At 40.7% G+C, this 16,400-nt stretch overlaps 1 protein-coding gene across 3 annotated transcripts in view; it reads left to right on the top strand.

Annotated features, from left to right (window-relative positions):
- Positions 1-16,400, top strand: part of BMPER (BMP binding endothelial regulator) — a 147,702-nt gene that overhangs the window by 109,905 nt on the left and 21,397 nt on the right. The gene's annotated exons all lie outside the window — the stretch shown is intronic.

Raw genomic sequence — 16,400 nt, 5'->3', positions numbered from 1 at the left:
GCGTAGTAAAACTTCATTTCTTTCTGGTTTATTACGTGGTTCAGTGAAATTCAAGTCCAGTGTTTCATAACCAAATGCTGTCTTCCTCATTGTCCAGCGTCTGACAGATGTGAGACTCTTCATGTGAAAATGTAAGGTCAGTTTAACTGAGACAAAAGTAATCCTGAAGGATGATAGGGAGGAGAGGGGGAGACATCTAACAGAAAAGCAGGGTACCCTAAATGCCCTTGTTATTTGTCAATATGGACTGCATTCTCAGAACTTGTTGTTCCTGGATTACCTTTAACAGAAGTTTGGTAGGCTGGTTTTGTTTCTTTTTCTACAGTGCCTTGGAGTTATGAGGTAAAATCCTGATTCATCTAAGTCAATGGGAATTTTTGTGTATTTGGGTGACGGGTTTTCATCCTTGTGACTTTTCCTATCCCATGCAGGTTTATTAAACTAATCTCTTGCACCAGTTAATAATCCTTGTTTTGCCTTCCCACCATTTGTTGTACCACAGACAATTTAAGAAAACTTCAGCTGGTTCAGAGACAGCAGATGCATTCTTTACTGGGCTGGACAAAAACCCCCACATTCTAATTGGGGCACTCAGATCCTGTTTGCTTGCCTCTTTTTTCTGGGGGAAAACTAAGGGGTGACTTCCCAAGGCAGAAGACCTAATTTGTCTGGCCACAAGAAACTGAGAGATCCTTTTGGTGTTTCGCTAACTTGAGTTCACTTGTGGTTCTTTCTTCTTGGCTGTAAGGAGTTTGTAGAAAAAGCCTGCAGTGCGAGGTCTACTGTCCCTCACATATTTCAAAGCCTGTCTGATAGGCTTTTAAACATGCCCTAGGCATAACTTTTTTAATGTAGGGTTCCCCATTGTAAATATTCTTATTAAAGCTACAATATCAAAATGCCACTATTTTACAATGAGTATGAGCATGCCCTTGGACTACCATAGCAAAATACAATCACATCCCCATTGCAAACAGTAATAAATAGTTTTTGAAAGGGCTCTTTTCTATTCGGGAAAGCACCACTGACGTTTCAGTATTATAATATAATGCATGATTTTTGAAAAGAGGAGAGCAGATGTGGAGAAAAACTGGTAGAAAAGCAGAGTGATATCCTCCCTTGTGGAAATATTTTAAAAGATGCCACCTGCCATTTGGTGCGATTTGATCCATTGCCAAAGAAAAAGTACTTGCTACACTGAAGTATTCTTTTTAGCTGCAAAAATAGATCTCATTTTTGGAGAGATGCTGTTTGGAAAATTTGTCAGCATCGTCAGAGGAAATCACCCTATGTCTCTGTCAGGTACCACAGATTTTTAACTACCAAAGTTAAAAATCCAAGACCTCCTGTTCGATCTCATTTTAATTAATCTCTAAGACAGGTTCTTGGCAGGGCTTTCTTTGCTAGTTTGTTTTAATTTAATTTTAACTTTTAATGTTTTAAGCTTTATTGCAGTATTGATTTTAAATAAAATTCAGAGATACTTAGCTGATGGCAATAGGTCTGTTTCCGTAAATAAATAATTCAAGAAACCAACCCATCAGATGTCATATTCTGCCTTGGGCAGAGGCTAGTAAGTGTTGCAAGGAAGAGGAAACCCACCCCTACTGTATCTGGCCAACCATGCCATGTCATACATGGGGGAGAAATCCCTTTCAGGCCCTTGAGATGATCAGTTTACATCTCATAGCATGAAATTTTAATTACCTTTCCTTTAACATGCATAACTGCAAAGCTACTATATTTCAGCTCCTATTTTAAGCCACCTGCAGTATATCCTGCCTAATTAGACACACAGCAAAGATGAACAAGGGTGTTTATAAGCAGGAAAATGAGATGAATTTGTGGGAAATGTTTTAAAAATAAGCTTAACCTAATCCTCCTGTTATTCTTATGAGTTCATTTATGCTTCTGGCAGGATAACCAGACAAAGCAAGATGTGAACTGTGACCAGCACAAAAAAATTTTTTTGTAGAAAGTTTGCCTTAGGAAGGTTTTGATAGCTCCAAGCAGCTTATGAAGCTTTCTCTCACTGTCATTTGGAGAGCTTACTTGATGCATGCGAGTGATCCATTCTGGAGACTTTATATGGGTTAGATTTAACTAAAAGCTTTCTTGTGGGTGTTTTTAATAGCTGTAGGTTTTTCCTTCAGTTTTGTGGGTTTTTTTATAAATCTCACAGGACATCAAAAAAATTTGGGGTGTTCCCAGTGTTTGAGATCTCCGTGGACCTCTGCATTATGTCAGCTTTTAAGTAGCTGTCTGGTATAAGGTAGCAGTCCAGGGTATAGGCAAATCTGCTTCTTTCCTATCTGTCCCTGTAAGGGTCTCATACTCCACACTTGCTCTCTCAAGTGTGCAACTGCTAGTGTGTAAAGCAATTAGCTTTTAATTTTTCAAGCTTCATTTTTCTTTCAGTCTTCACAGCACACGAAGAAATCAGTACTTCACATTACTGGTGATTTACACAGTCTCCCAAACAAATGCAGAACAAACCATTTTGGGGGCCTCTCCTGCTGCCATTCAACATGCAAAATGCTCACACCCTGGGCAGTGGAGCACTGAGAGCAAGAGCAGATCAAGGACCAGGCACCAGCAATGTGATGAGAGACAGATGCAGCTCTTGATGAACTGTGAGCACACAGGTCTTACACAGCCATATGTGGCAGGGCAAGTGCTGGTGAGGGCTTGGTGACAACAAAGGCTCATGACCTGCTGTGACAAGTCTTGGCACCTGAGGATTTTTGTACCCTAGGGTACTGCACCACCAGAGCAAAGAGCAGACTCACTGGGAAGTTAAGACAAGAATGGGTGGCACAATACTTGTGCTTATTCAGTAATATGCATTTATCCATCTTAAATATTTACCATCACAATACTTAATCTTGGATAGGGTACATGGCATGATCTAGGTGTGTGGGTATGTGTGTCAGGTTCACCCACCCTGCAACCTGTTGAGATGACGATTAGAAACATATGTGTGTGGCCCTGCTCCCATGATTAACTCTGTCTCTGGTGCATTCATCAGAGCAGGCACAGACTTACGAATATTGTCAGTGCCATCCTGGAGCAGAGGTAGAACTGAAATGCTACTGGGTCCAAAATACGCTATAAAGAGTACCTTCCTCACTTACCGGCAGCAGTAGGGTTACATTTTCACATAAGTGCAAGGCTCTGCATATGTGAGAGCAGGTGCTGTGGTTCCTCTTCATCATGATATGCAGAAGATGAGTGCATTTAAGTCTCTCCCTGACTCCCCCACTTAAGCCAGTTGAAATTAAAATTGCTGGGGAATGTGCTGGGAATACTGAGGGAGTTGGAGCCATATGTTTTCTTGCATTCCTGGGTACTCCTACAACTAACATTCTGTTTACATAATATTCCTGAAACATAAAAGCTAAAATAAATCCAGTATATGAAAATTAATAACAAGTAATTTCTCTTATGATCAGTCCAGAGGCAGCTGTCGTAAGTGTTAAGGTATTCAGACAGCTGATTTTTGTACATCAGCTCTCAAGTGAGGTATGTAGTTTACAGAGAATGAGTGCTTAAGGTTATGTAGTCTATGAGTACATGAAGTAAGAGGCTGTTGAGGATGGTGGATACCATGGCAGCAAGGAAAAAGTTTACAAAGTTCATTTCCTAAGTGCTCCTTCTTAGCACTTTACATTTTCAAATTGCAGTGTAAACATTTAATTTTCACTGTACCCTGGTTTAAAGTTGTTGAAATGAAGAAAGACTTCTTTGCTGTACAGGAAGCCAAGAGCGGAGTTGAGATTAAAATGTGAAAATGTCTGGTTGCTGGCCTCAAGCTCAAGTCCTTCTGATGGGATTTAAGAGGTTTCACATGCACAAGAAGTGAATTGTCTTATTCTTCTCAAAGCACAAGTTCTCAAACTTTCAGAAAAAAGTGTTGCTAGTTTTTTTAAGAAGGTACTAAATCTTCTCTGCTCCTTTAAGGTCCAGTTAGATGACAACCTCATTAATATTCCATGCAGCAATGTATCTTTGGCAAGTAAGAACCTAAAAATAAGTCAAACCCTAGTAATGAATTGAGGCATGGACTATAAAACACTTGCTTTTGGAGCAGGAGGAGTTGATATGCAAGAAAACCCCACACTCTGTTTTCAGATATCAAGGATTTGGCTGAGGTTTGAAAGCTCACTTTTGTTGTTCTGCTCATCAGTCTGTCTACATGATTTTTCTCTGTTTTATTAACTTTTCAGGCCATTGTTCATGAAAAAAGATTTCATACTCCCTGGAGTATGGCAAGGTGATGACATAGATCATAGATGTCCTTGATGTCCTCAAAGAGGACTTTCAATAATTTCGAGATTTGCTGTGGTTATAGAAAATGTTTTCAAAAAAGACTTATGGACTGCTTGTCACAAGGAATACCCTTCTTGGCCTTGTTTCCAAAGGTAAAGATGATTTGCTGACAATATAGAGAAAGGTGACCAAGATACCACTTGAAGAGGTTGAAGGTGATTCTGTAATCAGAGAAGAATTTAAACAGATCCCACAAACGAGTGGCTGTTTTATCTGTCATTGAGGTTGTTAACATGATCTCAGATTCTATGTGCTAGTTAGGCTGTGTTTTGTCAATATACAGTTCCCACTATTTGCATCACGATTCGTCACTTTATAAGGGGCCCAAATCTTCAACCATTAGCAGTGAATATCTGATTTCAAAAGTACCTATGAGCACAAAATTGAAATAGAGTACCCAGGCATTTTAACCTGGGTTAAAGAGGTTTATCTTGCAGCTGTCCTTTAACTCACCTGTGCTGATCTTCAGATAGTTTGTCTGCCTAGTTAGTTTGATCTCTGTACAGTTGTTTCAGACATCTCCTGCAGGTGAAGAACACCATTAACAGGCATCTGTGAACTGTGTACTCTGCATGGCTGGTGAGATCGCACAAAACATGGTGGCAGAGAGGCAATGAGGAAGCAAACTTCTTCAGCAGGGTTTTCTCTCATGAGTCTGTGCTCTCTCCCAAGACCTCTACACTGCTGCCTGACTTGACATAATCTATTCCGTAGCCTGTGTTATGGGGGAGCCAGTCATATCCCTAGCCAGGATTCCCATCTGGTTTTTGAGGTGAGGAATTCACACTGCATGGTTCTTTTTATCAGCTGCATGCAAACTGTGCACTGTAGCCCCAAGAATTTTCTTCACCTTCCTCCTTTATTTCTCTTTGTCTCTCAGTGCTGTTCATATTTCTCTCCAAATGATAAAGTACTTGGCCAGAAATGCTTTTTAGTAATGGAATACCACAGGGATTTTTGTCAACATTCTCCATCTATGGAAGTTAAAATTTTATATAGACAGAGGAAATTTAACTGTGGCACTGGAAGTAATAACTGTTGTGACATAAAAAGATGCTATTTATTATCTTTGCTGTCCTTGCAGCAGATGCAGCCTGGGTTCAAAGTCATGCCAAGGTTAAAGATCCCATATAAATGCTCAGAGAATTGTTGGTGGAATATGTTTTACTTCCATAACTGCGATGGGCCTGATCAACAGTGGTCTATGCAGAATGTTTAAAAGCTTTTCCATGTGACTAGGAAATGAGGAGTTGACAAATTTCCTCAGTGTTTCCAATTAAAACCCAGAAGAAGATTTTAAACATTTACTGATTTCTATGTTGTGGTCAATATTAAGATTTATTGACTTGAGGACTGATACTGACTGAGGGGAAAGTAAGCCTGATTTTTCCCTAAGGACCTACCAAATCTGGATGGTGACTAACAACAGAAGGTTGCATGGTTTAGACATCCACAGTAACCTTTTCCAAGGATAGGAACTTGTTTCTTTGACTTTCTAAAAGACTCTAAAGTTTGTTGTAATATTTATTACAATGCTTTAGAAAACTTAGTATTGCAGTATATATCAGTATATGTGGATAAGCCCCTTTGACATACAGTTTTGGGGTTATGTGGAGCGCATGAAAATGCTGGATTGGCAGCCTAAGGGAGGGAGCATTGTGTGTTGAGTTGGTACAATATGAACAACAGCAACAGGAGCTTCTTGCAGTGTCCTACTGTTACATTTCCAGCTCAGGATGTGACAGCAGAGCTTGCTGAAGTCCATGGTGTCATCCCTGTATCTATCCAGCCCTTGACTGCCTCTGAATTACTGAACAACTGATGGCTCTTATGACATGGACCGCTCCTTCCTGAGAAGGAAGCATGAAAATGCATCTGAACTCATTCCAGGTCACCACTACTTATGCTTTAGTGGTAAAAGTTTTATCATTTGAAAACATCAGGTGCCTGAAAGAAGGGAGTTTGAGCCAGGAAAGTCAGAGATCAGAGACTGATCTCATAAACCAACATGTTACGTGACTGTCATTCCTACATACGTGACATATGTATTTTTGCCTGCTCCTGAGTGTTGCCTGAATTATATACATTGCTAAAGATCCGAACACAGAAATTAATCTCTTGCATATGCTGGCTTGTGGCTGGCAGCATCCTTCACTTTCAGGCTTAAGGTACTAATAAAATTCTTAAGTCTGCTTTCCATTCAGATGTGAGAAAGTCTTCCAGATTGACATGAACCACATCTTTGATTCATCTTTTGTCTCTAGCAAGAGTGGACCTAGTTCAGCTTTTAGGGCTCTGGATAGGATGGTATTTCATGAAGAAGCCCAATAGCCCACTCAACAGTTAGATACAGAGAAGTAGTTTATTCAGCAGTTATTGACACCTTCCTTTCTGGGCAGCTTAGAGCCCATCAAATTACACAGTCAGACCAAATTCAGGCTTCTTGGTGGCTCACCAAAAGAATTGTGTTGTAAGTTGAGTGTGGAATCACCAAGAGAGGATTACTGTGCTTATGTCCAATAGGAACAGAAACAGTTTTTGTTATATTGAGTGTCAACTGCAAGAAAACCAGCTTTATCTTAAGATTAATGGTATTTCTGAAAGCTGGCAGAGACACATGGGTTAGTTTTCAAGGCTTATATTGGTTTTGTCCTCCTCTCTTATAGTGTCCACTATCTGCTTTGAGTGGGAAAGTTCTGCAAGCTCGACGATGCCTTACTTGTTCTAGGAAAATGCATTATGTTCAGGTACCTAGTGCTTCTAGAAAATAGTTACAGCTTCTTACAGGGTTTACCAGAAGCCAGTTGTCTCAACGTTAAAAACTTTTATTGTTCCCTTATATATCTTGTAAACATGAATGCTGTCTTTCTGTGCAGTAATCCAAATGGAAGTGTGAAAGAATACCTTTTTTTTTTGTTGTTGACCCTTTGTTTTCCCCTTTTGCAGTACCTTTTGCACGTGTGATAGTGATGGAGGAATGCGTTTACAGGTCTGTGGTGCTGCTGGTAAAAAGATCCCTCCCAGGGCTGTTCACAAAGCAAATCATTAGACTGACTGTAACAAAAAATACCACCACAGAGAACATGCAAGGATTTATCCAAAGGTCACATTCACCCAGAAGGTTTCCCTGCTGAAAGAAGCTTGCAGCTGTGTTAAGATTAAAAAGTGTCAGAGAACCATAATGTGTGTGATTTTTTCACTCTGAGTAAAATATGAGCTGTTTGTCTAACCGCCCCAGGTGAGGGATGCTAGTGTCAGACTGCCTTGGGGCTGTCATATATATTTCCAGTGGATTTCTAGTGTTCAGGAACAATCTCCTCTTTGATACATTTATCTGACACATCCTAAGCTCCTGTGATGCCCAGGAGATCTTCCTCCCGCTATTCTGACTACTTTGATAGTCACTTAGAAAAGGGAGGTGTAATGGGAACAACCCAGACAAATGACTGAGATCGAAGTTGTGCCTCAGAAATGGAAGTAGCCCAAAGGAATCACTTGCCTTCTTACTTGAATGTGCTGGTGGCCCAATGTGATAAGCATTTTATCTGCAGCTGCTTGGGTGACTTGTCTCTGATGAGCTTCAGTTTGAATTTTTATGCATATGTGGAAGGACACAGTCATGTGGTTCTGTATGTGGCAACATCTCTGTGGTTAATCTCATTAACATGCTTCTTTCAGTGATAATATTTTTAAGTCAGGAGTAGTGCCATGAGTTTAGTACTGATTTAGGAGCAAGAGTTTTGCCTTTAGTAGCATAAGGTGCACTTTAGCTCATGCATGATGTCTCTCTTTGGTCTCTTTCTAGCAGATTGCATTAGTTTTCTCCTCCTCTGTCCTCAGTGGACCTGGCTCTCTGAGCTAGGCAGGACACCTTGTGTTTTCAGGACCATGCACTGGTGTTCTCAATGGTGCCAGTCCCCAGAGTATGCTGTGGAAAAACTCTGGTGGCAGAGAGGGAGTGTTGCTGTACTGAATGTTCTTTGGGAAGCAACTGTGGTTATCGTTGTATCTGTGGACAGTAAACAAATTAATCCTCTGACATTTGTGTTGCAGAAAACACCAGAGAAAAGCCATGAGAAAGTTTTATATACTTTTAATTGCCCTTTGTTATTTCCTACCCACAAGTCTTTTAATTTTTTATCCTCTATATTGGAGATGCACATGTGGTGAACGTGAGGGAGAGATCTGCTGATCTCTCTTCCTGGGTTTCTGTTGTGAGTTGATTTTTCTGAAAACACTAAGTGGCATTTTTTTGCTCTATATTTTACAGAAGCTTCAAGTGATCACTTTGTTAGAAGTGGACCCTACTAAGGACTCCACAACAAGTTATAGGCAAATATTTTAACAGCTCAGCAAGAACTCTTTAGCAGCTAGTTAGCAGGTTATGTATTTATATCAAGTGGAATTAGAAGTGGTCTTGACTGACAACTCTTTCAGCAATGTAGCCATGCGGGTTGTTTGGATCATCTTTGAACCTGCTTTCTGACTCTCTGAGTCCAAATGGTTCTTATGTTGGCTTGGTCTAGGGAGTCACAGAAATGATTGTGGATTGCTATAAGAGATGGGGTTCCATGTATGATAGCCTTTAAGTGTGGAAAGCTGCCATGAAACATGACATAAGGAGAGAGGAAAACACCTGCGGTTGAGCCGGTGTCATGTTTCTGTTGTACTTCTGAAAAACCTAAGACTATATCCAAATTGTACAAGATAAAATACCTTAAATTAGTTGTATTAGCTTGTGCAGAGCTCCTAGAGGACCATAGTCAAAGCAGAGCACACAGCTTTTGGCAGAAAACCCAGAGCTTTTTGTTGATTTTTTTTTCCCCTTTGTTAAATATAAAGGTGATTCAATCCTTATGGAGAGCAGTCACTGTAATGTAATATTTTTATGTGTTGTTAAGATATTAAATAGAAAACCCATAAGCAGTGCAGTGATATACTCAACTGTAGCATTGTTAGACACAGGAGAAGACCAGAGTCCCATTGCAAGGAAGTAATCCCTTTTCTTCAGGTGGCCATGGTCTTTCCTTTTGAATCTTCAGAGATTTTTAGTAAGCATAAAATTTTTTTGAAACCTTCAGGAAGTGGCTGTGTTTTGGAGCTGGGTGAATGGAAGGCGTAAGGCTTGGTCCCAGCTCTGTCCTGCGTCAGATATGAACCAGCCCGGGAATACATCAGTCAAAGGCTCAATATTTGAATATGCAAGTTAAAGCCTCCCAAATGAGAGAGAATTGATTTTCAGGTGCTGCTGTAGAGTCTGTCCATCTCCACTGACCTTATGGTGCAGGTGGGTTATCAGCCGTGCAGAACATGAGCTGTCATTAAATCACTGCCATGCCCATTAGTGAAGAGTTCTGCAGATGCACACATTGTACCAAAAGCTGAAAACATGTGCCTGAACCACCCAGGCAAAAAGTACTTTAAAATTTATTTTACTTCTCTTTTATATACCCGCTTCTTCTCTGTCTCTGGTACTCTAGCTTTGTTGATGCATGCTTGCAAAGGAAAGAACATAACAAAATCTCTCTTTAGAAGGAGATTTTGAAGCAGTGACCTTCTTCTAAACTTTATGTCATGGTTTCCATTGGCTGTCATGCTTGATGCAGTTTGAAATTTCCTGGCAGCTTCTCCATTGGCTTAACACTGTGGTTTTCACTTCATCTTCTTTGCCCAGTTAGAGGGCAGAGAGCAGAAATGTGCCTGTGGAGGGGTCTGCTCTGCTGGGTTTAGGTCTCCAATGAACTCAACAGCTTTACTAATGTCAGTGTTCTCTATTGAGCTTATGGCAGTGTTGCTGGGGAGTGTGTTTTATGGAAGGCAAGTAGGAGAAGCAGGCTGTATAGTTTAGATTTGCCACCTTTTTCAGTTTGATGACTGGAGTGGTGAGGTTAGCACCAAATTTCAGAGTCTCTGTGAGTTGGGGGTAGGAGGGGAGTCCAGTGCAGAGGGCAGCAGCTAGATGCTTGATCTCGATTGTACTCACAAGTGAGAGGTATTTGCCACTTAGCTGATCTCTGGTGTCTGCATTTTCTGACTCAAATGCTGTGTGGTTCCTGTGATGGTTGGAAACAGTAATAAAAGTGGATTTAGAATGCAAAGGTTCCATTCTGCCATGTGGCCTTTTAGAGTGCCATGGGTTTTCCTATGTAGGTTTCTGGGAAAAGGGCTGCTCCAGGGGCCAGAGGTGTTTGCTTCATGTTTATGGAATTTGCACTCCAACTAGAATGTGAAGCTGTTGGAAGTTCCCTGGAGATAAGACCATGAGTGTGACTGACAATGCGAAGGGGATATCTAAATGGAGAAATTTATTTTGACTGTTGCTGTGTAAATGAATATCTTTACATGGACTGTCCCTTTGTGATTCAGAATATGCAGAGAGCTAGGACCGTGTATTGCCAGTTTTACTGGCTCCAGAGGATGCTCTCAGTACAAGCCTGTGGCATGGCAATTTCTACAGCTCTCTTCCACTTTACATCAGCTGTGGGGCAAACCCAAATGGCATAGTTTTTGTCTGTCTCATTGGAGGTGAGACAATTTGCTTGAGGCCACCCCAGAAAATTGAATATACAGGTTTGCATGTCTATTCGAGGTTAATATAGAAGTGTGTTTTAAGTCTACCCTAGACTGCTGTGCAACTGCATGCAGTGAATCATAGGGCCTGCGACTTCTGCCCCATAAAAACCATAGAGCTATTTTGTTTGGTACATAATATATATATTAACAGTAATTATAAGTAATTATGACAGTGGAGAAATGTTGCTCCTAGGCAAGTTCTTCTTTTTAGCCTTTAACCTGCCCTTTCCCTATTTGTCTTGTGAATGGAAAAACATCTCTGGGTCACTACTGCACAGAAAACAGGAAAAAGAAAATATGTGCTGGGATTGTCATCACAGCTGATGGAGTCTAGTCAGTTTAACAGATTTTTCACAAAGTTACTGGAAAACTGCTGTTTTATTTCAGATTGTAATATGGGACAGCACTTGCTGCTTCTGTTGTCAAGAGAAACTCTCTGTTTTGAATGTCACCCCTCATGACCCCATTTTTGATCCGGATAGCTCAGGCCTGATTAATCTAAAATGATGCAGCCAAGACCTTTGGGCCAAGAGAGTGTATGTGTATAAAATCTGGTAAATACTAGACAAGTAATATGATAATAGCAATGAGGAACAGGCATCTTCCACCTCTGTGCATATTCCTCATTGCTTTTGGAAGTCAGATGCAGCAGACTGTGCGCTACACTTCCCCTTGTAAAGGGCTGGGATTTGGAAAGGCCAGTTAACACGTCTGCAGCACTTCAGGCAGCATCAGAGGAAGCCTAGGAAGCATGTGTATCCCAGAAATGTGATTTATATATCACTCTGTGGTCACAGAATATGATCTGTGCATTTTGCTCATCCTCAGGAACATACTGGAAGTAGAAATAAAAAATGAGAGAGGAGCTCTGACTCAGACGATCTGAAGCAAAGGCTCGACAGCAGTGAAGCACCTTGCAAGGCAGAGCAATGGGGAGGTCAGGAGGTGGTGCAGATTCTCCCCTTGCTGAATACCTGAATTGCTTGTTTTGTGGGACAAATCACTTCCCAAATTGTCGCCATTCCTATGCCTTCCCATAACTGGGTCCCAGAGGGGAAAGCAGAGGTTCCTTGGTTTGGTCTGCCCATTGCCTTGAACTTGCTAAGAACAAATTTAAGACTTGCCATCGTTTCTTTCTTCCATTCACACAGATGTGAGATCTGACCATCAATGCAAATAATTTAACTACTGTCTCTGGTTTGAATTGAGCCTAGGGCTAAAAGCTGTTTGCATTCAGTGAACAGTACGCAAATTGGATTAAATGAGATGGTGAATTCCCTCTGTTATTGGACAATTACATAAATAATTAGCAGCAAATGGTATCCTCAATGGAAGGCATGTAAAGATGCTGGAGTCTTTCCCCTCTTGTACTGTCAATACTCTGTGAAAATACGTTGTTTCACTGGATTTCTTGTTAAATAGAAGATTTTAATGCTATGGCTCTTACCTTGCCTGTGTTTTGTAAGTACAAAATTTAGAATTTTTCACAAGTTAAAAAGTACGCAAGCTGCACAAGCTTAGCAGAAACAGATGGCATTTGAAGTTACTTTGACTTTAAAAATAAGTACTGTAGTAGCACATGAATGTAGTTATGCTTTGGGTCTGTATTTTTTACAATGCATTCACTTCTGCTATGCATTCACTTTTGAGGCTCCAAATTGCCCACATACTTGTGTGTAAAATGAAGTATGAAAAAAGATTATGGAACAATGAAATGCTTCTGAGGCTTTAGCTGCTGATCTCAAGCATTCAGGGCTGCCTGCTACCATTGTAGCTTCTGATTGGCATAAAAACCACCAAGTGGTAGATTGGCTATTACCCTCATGGAGTAAAAACCACTCTGTGCAAAACCACGACCGGCTCCCTCCCCACCTTGCACTTTGCAGTCTTTGGAGCACATCAGCAATGTCTTTCCAATTTCCTCAACTTTGGGATTCTATTTGATGTAAAGAGAAGAGCACTTTCTGAGTCAAGGAGGGCCAGTTAAGGCAAGAAGGGGACGGGGGGACTCCTTTATCTGGCGTCACCACAAAAGCAGTTGAGTCAAGGCCTGAGGTTAGTTAACTGTGAGACCACCACGTCTCCCTGATGAATTTCCCAAACTGACTGGCTGACTACCTGGAAGATGCTTCAACCCTGACTCCTTGGTGCTGCTTGAGATTAGCTCAGTTGGTTAGAGCCTGATGCTAATAATGCCAAACTTGTGGGTTCAATCCCTGTATGGGCCATTCACTTAAGAGTTGGACTTGAAGATCCTTGTGGTCCCATCCAACTCAGAATATTCTGTGATTCTGTAATAAGCTGCTCCACAGCTAGGCCACAAGGGACTGACTCCGGCCATGTAGTCATGGGCTTTAGTGTCCCCAGTTCAACCTTGCTGTCCTTCACAGTTCTTGTTGTTCCTCTTGCTACCATATTTCTAAAACAATAGGGGTTCAAAGCAGAATTGGGCAAAGACATGGTTTTCATGTGATTTCTGAAGATGGATACAAGCTCTGTGAAGGACCAGATGTACAAGAGTAAGGGGGAACAGACTCGTAAATTGTCACTGCTGAGGCTATGATCACATGTGATATTATCCCACTGTTGAAAACAAGTATAATGTATCACTACAAAGCCAGATTTTGGGATAGGAAAGTTGGGTAGAGATCCTTGCCTGGGGCTCTCTGTGAATCTTCGTTCTTTCTAGTGAAACTTGACTGATTTATGGTCTGGAAGCAAGAAATGGCCCAATATGCATCCAGATCCAGAGGCAAATGTTCTTAAAACTGAGTGTTCCATTGTGCATATGTGCAGATATGTGTATGGGGAATGGAGAATGATTTTAGTTTGTTACTAAATTGGAACAGATGTTGGATCTGGGATTGGAGAGTTCAGTTCTTCTCCTTGTTTTGTGAAAACAATGCAGTTCTATCATTTCAACTGGTGAGTTGGAGCTAGTGTGCATGCAGCTTTGGTCTCAGCTTTGTTACCCTTCAAGCTCTGAGGTTTATCTGAACTGAAACACAAAATACAATTCAAATGTTATGATCTTGGAAAACCAAAATGGAAATAGATGTTGGTAACAAACGTTGATACTTCTACGGACAGTAACCTTTCAAGGTCCCTTACACTTTACTACTGTTCTTTTAAATGTGTCAGACTGTGTGGGCAGCTTAATATCATATCAAAAAGTCAATAAACTGTTTATCCTACGTGTGATAGAATTGAAAATGAGAAATTTTTTTTAAGACTTAATCCTTCTAGTCACCGTTTTGAAATATGGCTGAGGAAAATCCTATATGAAACAAACGGACAAAACGGGCTCACAAGAGAAAAACTAATGAACATACATACTGAAAGGGAACATTTTATTCTCCCCAAGTAATTCATGCCATTTTATGGTTTATTTGAAATGAAGTAGTCAGTCCTGGCAGGATAGTGAGCTACTTGGCACATGTGTTTGGTTGCATCGATGGAGGAAAGAAACAGCTCTTTCTGAAGAAAAGTCAATTTGTGAGTATGAGAGAACTTTTTCAGAGTTGGTTGTGTAGGATGAGACATCAAAAGCAGGTGGTGCTGGCCAACCATACCTGGCATTACAGACAAGCAGAATTTTACCCTGGGCTTCCACAGGGATGGAGTTATACCAACATCAAGTGTTTCTGGAAAATCTTAACCATGAAAGAGCCTTCTTTTTTCAAGCCAGGCTGTGTCCTCCTGTAACCAGCTTTTTGAGAGAAGGGAGAAGTTGGCCTGAGGTTAACCACCACATGCACAGCTGGGACCAACTCAGAGATGGTGAATGTAGAAATGCGTAAAAAATACTCAGCCAAAGCTAGAGCTATTTGCTTAATATCCAAACACCCTTAACAATTGCTTAGAAATACAATTAGTCATTTCAAAGTCCTGGCTAATATTTTTATTTAACTATAACATCAAAAGGCCTTACTTTACTCATAGGTTAGGATTCTAGGGTGCTGGTGCCAAGCACAGATCAGAATCTCCTTGCTGCCCTCAAAATTTTAAGTTTTAAAGATATATGTATGTCTAGCTGTCAGGACAGCCTGTCCCATACATTTTTCTGCCAGTACTGAACTTCATTTGATAAAGAAACAACCTGCTTCACTGCTACAACTTCCCTGTCAAACTTCTTCCTCCACTAAGATTTCAATGGGATTGAAAAGTAGGTGTATGAAGAAGCGGAAAGAGGAAGTGGTAATCGGGTGTCTGTAATATTCCCTATCTTCATTTGGTATATGTCATATTGTCCAGCCTCTCTTCTTGTTCTTAAGAAACGTAGTCACATCTCACTAACTCAGCAGAGTCAGGTCAGAATGTTGCTTACACAGAGTACCCCGTGGGGTTGAAAGCACACACAGCAAGAAGTTTGTTTTAGACTTACTAGATGGCACGCTGCCTTGGAAGGCAGTGCTGTAGTATAATCATCAAGATGCCTTATAAAAACAGATCTGAAGGACTACAAAGGAAAGCTATTTGCAATGCACAGCAATACATTTTATTGAGCATACACAATGAAGAAAGATACTTTTCTGTACTGAGCACATCTGTAGACACTCCTATAAGTATACATCCAAGGAAGTTCTGTTTTCCCAATGTGAAATAAAGACCAAAGAGTAACAGCATGTCAGCATAAAAATTAATGTGACAATCTGCATAAAAAGTAAAGGGGACGTTAATACTATGTTTTCCTGATTTTCATTTCTAAACATTTAATTCTGACTACCCCAAGTCTTCCTGCGCTTTAACTTAACTACACCCTTTTTGTCACTTCCCATCATGAAAATTTCACATTTCTGTGAGATGATAAACAGGTGTTACTTTTCATTCTGGCAGCAATGGCATTTTGGTGCAGGATGAAATAATCCTACCATTAAATAAGAAGCTCACAGTGGTGTTGTGAAGCTTAATTTGTTTGGAAAATGCTTTGCAGTATTCAGATGAAAGGCACTCTGGATATTCAAAGTATTATTGCTGCACAGCTGGTGGTCTACACACTGCAGATGTTTCTTCCATGCTGTTGCATGGTTACTTAAGTGGCTTCTTAGTGCAGATGTTCATGAGTGAGCATGCACAACCTCCTCTGCCTATGTTTTTTGACACGGATTTTATTGCTGCTTGACTTTTGATCTTGAAAAGAATATTCTTCCACTGGTGAGGTGCAACGTGTGTGTATGACTACATCTCTGTTGGTTCAGCCCCCACTGCAAACAACAGCATCTGCAGATATTTACTGTGGGCCTTTCTCTTTAGCCTCCATTTCCTTCTGTGGCTTTTACTCATTCCCACAGTGTTTGACTCTTGGGACTCTGCCTCTTCTGTTAATACTCCATCACCATCACTCTCTTCATGCAGACGTGATGATTCCCTTTGTACTCTTTGCCCAGATGGGATCAAGAACTTCGTTGCATCTTGATTCCTTCTTTCCTTGGCTGCTGCTACTGTTACATAAACAGATCTCTAAGAATTGCTGGGATTGCCATTCACCATAATATTAT

The sequence above is a fragment of the Pseudopipra pipra genome, chromosome 1, assembly GCF_036250125.1.
Source record: "Pseudopipra pipra isolate bDixPip1 chromosome 1, bDixPip1.hap1, whole genome shotgun sequence".
Lineage (NCBI taxonomy): Eukaryota > Metazoa > Chordata > Aves > Passeriformes > Pipridae > Pseudopipra > Pseudopipra pipra.
This window is presented reverse-complemented; position numbering and strand designations above follow the sequence as displayed.